This window comes from Ixodes scapularis, unplaced genomic scaffold (genome assembly GCF_016920785.2).
Source record: "Ixodes scapularis isolate PalLabHiFi unplaced genomic scaffold, ASM1692078v2 PGA_scaffold1__304_contigs__length_218370807, whole genome shotgun sequence".
In the NCBI taxonomy this organism is placed as follows: Eukaryota; Metazoa; Arthropoda; class Arachnida; order Ixodida; family Ixodidae; genus Ixodes; species Ixodes scapularis.
Window position 1 is genome coordinate 106216083 of NW_024609846.1, and position 9625 is coordinate 106225707.

A 9625-nucleotide genomic window follows, 5' to 3' on the forward strand; every position below is an offset into this window, starting at 1 on the left:
GCGGAGTGTCTTGTATTGCCCCTAGTAAAGTATTTGGTTCAGCTTCCACTGAACTAACCCTTCACCGACTATAGTGGTGACTGCCTCGCATTAGGGGAGGGCCCTTCTGCGTCAGTGATATTTTTTCCCCTAGAACTACTGAAGAGTAAAATAGGCTGCCTAATTATGTATTCATGACAAATTTTCAAAATAGTGTTTTAAATAGTTCTTTGGCTTGTGTTTGATAGATGGTGCATTTATTTTCCACTTGTTTCTGACCGTGAACTTATATCCAGGTGGTTTGATACCTAATGGCCTTTTTATACTTATGCTGATAGATATTTTTTATATATATATGTGATGCTTGTGATTAGGGATCGAGACAAGCTCCGCTCAAACGTCTGTGTTTATTGTCCGAGTGAACATCTCCCTCCTGCGAGCTGTGTGATCTGGAACCTTCACCGTTAGGAGGTGAGGCACAGTCTTCTTCCGGCTGGGGAAGCGCATTGCCAACTACTCCTGCGGGTAGTGGTTTGCTTGCGTCTGGTAGATCCCAGCGAATGTTGTCGCCTCTTTGATGAGCGATGTCGATTAAGATTCTGGCCGCTGATACAGCAAGGCAAGGGTACGCCGCATATAGAAAATGCGTTCTAGGACCCACTCTGCCAAAGAATCCGACAAGGCCATCGGCGTGCTCATAAGAGCGAGGAGCGAGGTTAAATCTCAGCTGTACTCCGCTGGCCAGGGAAGTTTTCCCGAACGCTGCGAGATAAAGGCTGAGGGCCTCGGGCACTTCAAAAGTGCTGCTGTCGATGAAATCGATGAACGCCACTTCGTCGTGAGTTACCTCGATTCCACTCAACTGAGCCAAACGCAGTAGTCTTGCGTAGGCTAAGGTACAGCAGTAGCATGCAAACATACTCTTGGCTATGTAGCGTGAGAAGTAAGTGTTTGTCGCGCATAACTGCGTGTACAAGATGTCCACCAAGCCGTTTAGACCTGAAATCTCTGGTGTGATGTGGTCGGAAACGGTAATCTGGTGAAAACCCATGCCCTCAAGCACGAAGCAGTCATTCGTTAGTGTATCTGACTGGTTGCTTGTGCTCTGGACTTGTGTTGAACTACCTGACGATCCTGCGGATGTCTTTTCTTGTCCAAGACTTGTCTTTCCTCGCGCACCCGTAGACTGACTGCGAGTTTTTGTTTTGTCACTTGCTTTGCTGCGCTGCGTATTGTGAGACAGATACTGGAAATCGTCATCGTACGTGCGATTGGCTGCTGGGTGGTCTCTGCCACCAGTGACTTGTGTGGAGGCGTCTCGCGGCGGAGATCTTTCCTCTCGTTGCGTACCTTTACGTCGTCTAGATCGTTGGTACCTATCGTTAGAGGTATTTACACTCTTTCAACTATCATTAAATGGAGCCATTTGCTCTGTGCCCCTTTTGATCTTTGAGCGGAGCCAGTCTCGATCCCTTATCACACGCATCATATATTTCAGCAATGTTTTGTGAATTCTTTTTTTACATACTTTTTATACTAGTCCTGTTTGATAGATTTTCTTTGTTGCGTTTTAGTTGCACTTTATGAATGCTTTGTGAAACTAGTTCCTGCTATGACGCTTCACGGCAATGCATGTTTGTAAATAAATGAATAAAACAGGGCTATGCAAACAGTTATGCTACAAATACAAGCTCTTCTAGTGCTAGACATGCACCTTGCAAAATAAACATGAAACTCTGTAAGCAGGTACCACCTCATGGAAGTATTTTTATTGGTTCTTGATAATTACCTACATTGAAATACAATGGTCAGAAACAAAAGTTCAAACATGACAGACCTCTCTTGCAACTAGCTATTCGGCATTACTGCAGTAGAAAAAGGACAAAAGTAGGGCGACATTCGAAACGAAAGGGGACAACCAATAGTGGGAATATAAAATGTTTAATGGTAGCGCTTGCAAATTGTCGACCTGACACACAAACTTGGTCTCTAAAAAATGCCTCCTTTCAATAGTTACATAAAAAAACCAACATTTTTACTAATTTTTAAAACCATAATTTTGAAACTATTTCTCTGGTGTGACCTCCACCACTTCAGCTTCTGAAGTCTGCATTGCAACATTATGAATTTGCCTGTAGGAGAAGCTGCATGAGCTGGATCCTAAGAAAATCCTTGTCAAGGGTCGGCAACTGCTTCAGTCCCATGTAAGGGGCGCGGAGAGCAGGAAGTCCTCGTCTTCAAATGAGTTATGGTCGGGCTGATTGAGCACAGACAGAGTTCTCTCAAGGATAGCTTCATGGGTGCTTTTCCCTAGCCTCTATCTGCTTCTTTCCTCTCTTGGGCTGTGGTACCGGGGGATCGGGTTCCGTAACAACCACAACTTCCTCGGACACGTTGGAGGCATTGTCTACGGGCACGGTGCCAGGCGTACTCCTCTGCAAGTGGTGACTGGCACCCGAGGAACTTGCCTGATCCAAACTAGAAAATCCTTTCCTGGGAGTTTGAGACCCTTGGAGGAACAACATGTCCTCAAAGAAGTCCTACTTTGATTTTTACAGGTCGCCTGTGCCCTTCCTAGATGCTGCGGGCTTTTCAATTTCGCTAATCTCTTAAAAAAAATATGCCCTCAGGTTTCTGAAGGTGTGTGCTTCTGATGCTGAAAAATAGTGTGCATCATACATTTGGATGGGTGAATGTGTTCACCAAAGAAAGGTTGAGCGAAATGACTCACTAAAATAAACAACTCAGTTGGGAAGAAGTATTTACAAAAGTGTGTTTTATATATAAAAACAAAGATAAAAGAAAAAAAAAAAACTCGAATTATAGAATACTTGAGCTGCTTTCTCTGGGAAAATATCAACTGCAGCAGACAACACTACACGAGTTTGGAGTGATTACTATACTGCCTAGCATTAACTGCATTTAAAACATTTTGTTATGCTCATTTAAATTAGATTTGAAAATAAACCACATCAGTCATTAGACATAAAATATAATTGCTTTGCAATATGAAGCGGAGAAGTTAAATTCAGAACTTGTCTTGGGTAACCTTTTGCAGGAACACCGGCTACAGTACATTATTTTTTAAAATTTTATATATCATAACTTGTTCTGCACTTTTTTGTAACATTTTAAAATGATTTTCTAGGTATTTACGTCACTGTCCAGTAGTGATTTATTTCATCACCTTTTATAGGTGAAGTATTGGCACTCGTTCAAAACTAATAGCTTGTGTGTGTAACCGAGCATGTCTGCAATTCTTGCAGCATGAGGTCCTGCATGGTCCTGGTTTTGTAGTTGGCATTCCACATTATACAAATTTTCATGCTGTTTAAACAAATCATTTAGCAGCTTCTGATTCACAGTGGTGTCCTGCAAGATAAATTACTAAAGTTATAAGTTAATTATGACATCTGGTGACACAAACTGCTAATTATATTGGAACATTTTAGATATAAAAAGTTAGTAAAACAAGTAAAAAAGAAGTCATTTATGTTTTAGAAATAATTGTACTGTTGAGACGAACACAAGCATACAGGGTGATCGGAAAATTCTGTCCCGCGAAGAAAGAGGGAGAGAGAGAACAAACTTTACTAAGGAATCCAATGGCTACGGGGGTGTCCCCTCCTAGGCGACGGTCAGGGAGTCCTTGGGCCCTGGTGGTGTCTTCCGCATGCTGGACGACCCATAGTTGGTCATTTGGGTCTGAGCTGAGCACACGGTCTCCCACTGCTCCGAAGTAGTTATTGTGCGACCTTTAAGGTTTGCCTGTGGCCACCCCATAAAATCTGTGGTATGTCTGCCCATTGATTACATTGCTTGCACATGTTTAAATACTGACCCGGGTAGTAATAACTATAAGCCACTGGGTTTGGGTTGGTGTTAGTTTGTAGGAGGCGCCAGGCCACCACTTGCTTCTTAGAGTAGGGGGTGTGCGAAGGGATACCGGATTCTACCCAATCTATAATGGCCAGTAATTTCCTGATTGGCAACCATGCGGTCCCCTCTCGACCCTAACAGAGGTAGCTCGATAGCTCGGTGGTGCAAGTCCTCGAGCGTTGGTGTGAGGAGCCTCGTTGCCGGGGGGAGAGGTGTATGCGGATGCCCAGATGAGTTGGACTGCCTGCTATCGCAATGATTAGCCGAGATCTTTTGTGCCTCCGGCGATATGTGCCCCCTCACAAAATTTTGCATTGAAATTGTGGCTTTTGAGTTGCTAACAGCATTTGTAGACGCTATCGCTAGTGCGATAGTGCGATAGTAGACTCCTCACAGACTTCGGCATCACTTGCACGGACTGTGCTGCATGTTCCGGTTTGACCGTTCGTGTCTACCACTACGATAGACGTACCGCAGTGAGCTGCATATTTTGCTGCGTCGACGTGGACCACCTTTAAGGGAATCCTGAAATCTTCTTTCCCTTGGCACATTCTGCTCGTCATTCCTTATGATATTCAAGGTGCATGTTTCTCGGCAGTGGATACTTCCAGGTGTCTTTGGACGTCATGCAGGATGTTCACCTTTGTGCCATATTGGGGATTTATATTGATATCTAGCTTTCCGAGTATATGTCTGCCCGTAGGGCTCTGTGTCAGTCGTTTATATTGTGCTGTCGTGTGGGCCTCTGTGTCAGTCGTTCATATTGTGCTGTCGTGTGGGCCTCTGAGCTCACCTAGCGTATTATGTACACTAAGGGCTAATAACTTGTCAGTAGCTGTTCTGAAGGGGACACTGAGTGCCTGCTTGTACACTCCTGATAGTTCTATTTTCTCTTGCTCTGAGACCTGGGTGCAAAGATATGGGGTCACATACACGATAAGACTAATTACAAAAGCTTGCAGCAGGCAGATCAGGTTGGCTTTTTTTTTCATTCTGGATCGACGGTTTACGATTCTCGAGATGAGGCACATGGATTGTTGGGTGCTGTTTTCGAGTACCCTAATAGCTTTGCCATTATGGCCATTTGTCTGGATACGTAATCCTAGGGTCCTGATACTCTCGACCACAGGTATCGGATTGCTCTCGGCATATAGCGTAATATTTGGTTTGTCAACCGACAACTTACGCCTTCTTCGTGTCGGTCTGTGTAGTAACAACTCCGACTTTTGCAGTGAGCAGCATAGCCCTTTGTCCACTATATATGCTCCCACTGTGTCGACAGCTGCCTGAAGGGTTTCCTCTATGTGGCTGTCGCTCCCACCGGTGACCTATAGTGTAATTTCATCTCCATAAAAGCTGTGCTCTAGGCCTTCTATTTTGTCCAGCTCTCCCGGTAAGTCTATCGTAGCAACATTGAATAACAAGGGGGATAAAACCGAGCCCTGCGGCGTGCCCCTACTGCCAAGTTTGATGTCCTACAACCTGACTTCGATGATGTCTCTATTGGAGAGAAGTTGCGAGCTGCGGTTGGCGTTGTGGATGTGTACGAACGCCTCCCCGAGGTCGCGTCTTGTTGGGGGGGTTTTGTACGGTGAAGATTCTCAGCTTCGTTCCTGGGGCGGCATAAGCCGCGTAATCGACTGGCGGGGGTGGTGGAAAGGCGTGTGGAGCGCCGTGGGCACTCTGGAACGGCGGAGGGGGGGGGGGGGGGGGGGGGGGGGGCTGTGAGAAGGCAGCCGCCTGGGCTGCTGGAGCAGGGTCGTATCCTGTAGGTTGTAGCTAGCCGGTGCCGGCGGAGGTCTACAGGATGGGACGGAGTAGGCTGCTCCGGTGGTGTAATGGGCGGGAGCAGCGTATGACGCACCTGTGGATACTCCAGACGGTCTGGGGAGGAGTTCGGGGTTGGCTTGACCCGCGGTCGTTCTTGGGAAGAGCTGTTGCAGGGCTTGTACGAGGCCTTCTTGCATCGATGTCCTCTCCTGGCAAAGTAGCTGAAGCATGTGTTCCCGATCTCCTTGAAGAGCGCTGCGGAGAGACTGGGTATGGTCTCCAATAGCCTCATTGATGATAGTAGAAAGATCATCTTCGTCTTTGTGGTCTAACTGCCGAGGATTGCTGGGCACCTGTTTCGGAGGCATGAAGTCTCAGTGGTTCTTGCGCGCAAAATTAGGGGTTTACTCGGACGTTCGGAAAACGTGTACCACGTCTTCCGAGCGTCAGGCTCAGACTGAATCTCCCGCTCTCTCTCCTGGCAATATACCCAAAGAGGAACTCCCCCTGACGGTGCTCCCTCATTGGTCAATTTGGGACCTGAGTGTGTGTGATGCGTGAGGGTGCGTCGGCAGGGCTTACCTGAGTGGGGATCCATCTGGCCCAGAGCCTTTTATTGACAAACATAAGCGAGATTGCTGTCGCAAGTTTCCAGGGTAGGGTACTTCCGTGTCCTCTGGTGACGGCGTTGACCAAGGCTTCGTTGTTGCACAAAGCAATGGCATCCGGGGGTGCAATGAGTGAGGCCAGGCCAAGGGCCTGGGCTTCGCGAACATAAATGTTCCTGGCGGGCTGGGTAATAACTGCCATGTTGCCGTAGGGTGTTGCTATGCCAAGGCCTGTGTCGCTAGCATCCGATGCGATGGTGTTAGTTGGCGCTTTGATGGTCCAGGGCACCCGGTGGGGAAGCGTGTCCCAGACCCTTTGAAAGATATTAGCATAGTCACTTGGCAAGGACACCGGTTGGTGCAGAAGGCGAAACAAGGGGGTTAGCTTGTGATAATGTCCTAGAAAAGTAAAAAACGAGATGGCCAACGAAACGTTTCACTGTCTTGAGGGGCAGTGGTTGCTTGAGGCGTTGCAACAAAGTTGCTAGGTCTTGTTTTCTGGGGCCTGTGTAGCCTATCATCTGGTCGCGACCTTTTGAGTAGGAGGCCCAGAAATTTTATCGTCTGGGTTGGTTCTGACTGCGTGTCCTTTGGGTTGATATTTATGCCACAGTTTGTCAAGTGGGTCGTGAACTGACGGGTTACCGTTGCCAAGAAAGCAAGGTCCGTATGTGCTAAAAGAAAAATGTCGAGATGACTCCAGGCCCAGACGCCCAGGGCTCTAAGATGGCGTGTTAAGGCTGTGTCTAGTTGCTGCATAATAAATGGACTGGGGCAAAGTCCAAAGGGTAGTCTTGTGGTCTTGTGAAGCAATTGTACTCTCCATCCAGTCAAAAGGTGGTGAGACGTTGACTGGGGTGGGCTCAAAGTGAAATGGTAGTACGCTTCTGCGAGATCGACCTTGGTGAAGAAGGCATTTTTCGGGAGGGGTTTCTCGAGTATTGCTACGGGTAATGGTTTCAGCTTGAACTGAGGAGCCTGCCGATGCATTTTCTTTTTTCGTCTGGCTTCAGCGATCCACGTGAGCAGGCTTCTCGCTGCACTCTAGTAGCCTGTTGATTGCTACGATGTGCTCTCGATGGGCACTCAGCAGTTCCTGGTGGCGCTCTTCCTTCCTTGCTTCTCTTGCTGCTGGCACCTTTTCCCTTTCGTCTTTCTTCATTTCTTTTTCCTTCTGGAGCTCTGCCATCTTTTCAAAAAATAGTCATGTGCCTCATTCTGTTTGTACTTGGTCAAAATGACTGATTCGCTGCATGTTGTCGTTTGTGGCTGGCCCTTGTAGAAGCTTCCTCCCTGTGGCTAGGAGTTGAGGGTGTGGATCCTGAGGGCTCGTCGGGTACCACCAGTGCAACAAGTGTGCTGGTCGTAGGAGCAACAGCCACCCTCTCTTTGTAGATGACACTCCTTACCCCCCTATCACCTTGGGCTCCACGCTGTCGTCGAAACCTGCGATTACATCAAACTCTTGCTCATACTGAACGGCGCATCATGTGGAGCCGGACTTTCTAGTATTGTCGACTTGATTCTTCTTTGTCCTCATTAGCGTCTTAAACCTGGTTTCGCATTGGGTAGCTTTCCTTGTGGTCCCAAGCAGCTCCTTTATTTTCGATGCAATCATGTCGTACATAGCCTTTTTTGTATGAAACTTTTTCATTGGTCCGATTTGGTGGGAATAGAGGGTGTAATACTCTAATGCACCTTTGTCTCCCTGTCGCTCCAAAGATTTCCTGAAAAAAATACAATAATTAGACACATGGTTTTGTGTGTATTGCACTGTGCAGGCAAACGAAGGCGTCCAAAATGTCGCAAAATGTGCTGTGTGGTGCAATGATGAAATGTTTTCTAGACACATGTAGCTTGAAAAATTTCAGTACCTCAAAATAGTCTCTATTGTTTGTAGTAAAGTGGTAATTTGAGCTAGTTGGTACATAACTAATATTAAACAGTGCACAAAAAGTCGGCGGAAGAAAAAAGGACAGTAGAACGAAAGAGCGCTGACTCCCAACTGATTTATTTAGAAAGAAGTGAAAAGAAGGAATAAAAGCCACGAAAATTGAACCCCACGTGAAGTGAAGACATGATTAAAGAAACAAAGAAAACAAAGGAGAAGAAAAGGAAGAAAATATGTACAGGATAAAAGAAACAAAGAAAACGAAGAAGAAAAACGAAGAAAATATATGCAGACTAGATCTATAAATCTAAGAAAAAGAAGGAAAGAAATGAAAAAAAGGTAAAGAATGAGTAAAGGGAAAAATCAATAAACAGTACTTTTACCCTTGGCCAGCCAGAGTTGCTGCGCGTAGGCATTGGCCAAAAAAGACACCTCCTTAGCACTCAGTGACAGGGACGGTTGGCTGACGCATTGCTGTCCTAGTTTTTGAGTTTCAAAAGCCTAATAGATCTCTCGAGTAGTTCGGTCTTGGAATCTCCCAGGAACAGTTGTTTCACCAAAAGTCGGTGTGCACTGGCATGAGCGACAGTGTGTAGGCCAGTGTCCGCCTACCGTGGCTTGATGTGAATAAAAATGTTCTCTAAGGCGGCCGTTGACACATCGCTCAGTCTGTCCTATATAGCATCTACCACAGGTCGGAGGGATCTTGTAGACCACACCGTCAGTGCAGGTAACGAACTTGTTCTTGTGCCTCTTGTGGCATACGGCTCGTAAACGGTTGTCAAGGACGGACCCCAATCGGCGCAGATTTTGGATAACCTTAGGGGGGCTGAAAACACCATGGGGACATCATACCTGTTGGCGATCTGCTTTAAATTATGAGACAATTTATGCAGGTACAGTACTACGACTGGGCGCTTTTGTATATTTTTTCTGCTGCTACTATCCCCTTTAACCTTCTTCAACAAAGGCCCCATAACTTCTATTAAAACTGCATGAGGGTAACCGGATGCCTTAAGGCGTTCAAGTTGGCGAAAACTGTCTTTCACGGTATGAAAACATGATTTTTCCAAGGCGGAGCCTAAAATGGACAAGGCTATGCCCCTTTTCACAATCAGAGTGGGAGGATGTATAGGGCAGAATGGCTTTTTTTGACCTGGGAGAGTAGGGCCAGCATAAGTGGTTGGCTTGGTCCGATAGCAATGGATCCGAAAATTGCAGGGTCCCATCCTTGGGTTCCTCAAACGTGAACTTTAGTCCCGAACCACACTTAACGAAGGTTTCGACTACCTGATGTACACCATGACCTTGCACCCCTTTCTCGTACACAATCAAAAAATCATCCACATATCGAAACACTTTTCGTACAGGCAGGGTATTAAGGGAATCACGCATACTTCTATCAACCCTGGACAAGAAGATGTCGCTGAGAGCAGGGGCAACGCACGACCCGATACATACACCGGACTTCAGTAGGTAAAGGTCGTCCCTCCACCCG

General features: G+C 46.5%; 2 pseudogenes; both read right to left on the reverse strand.

Annotated features, from left to right (window-relative positions):
- Window positions 1–2044: 2044 nt before the first annotated feature.
- On the reverse strand, window positions 2045–6438 carry LOC115314856 (annotated as a pseudogene).
- An 807-nt stretch (window positions 6439–7245) lies between these two features.
- On the reverse strand, window positions 7246–7991 carry LOC115314857 (annotated as a pseudogene).
- Between the last annotated feature and the right edge of the window lie 1634 nt (window positions 7992–9625).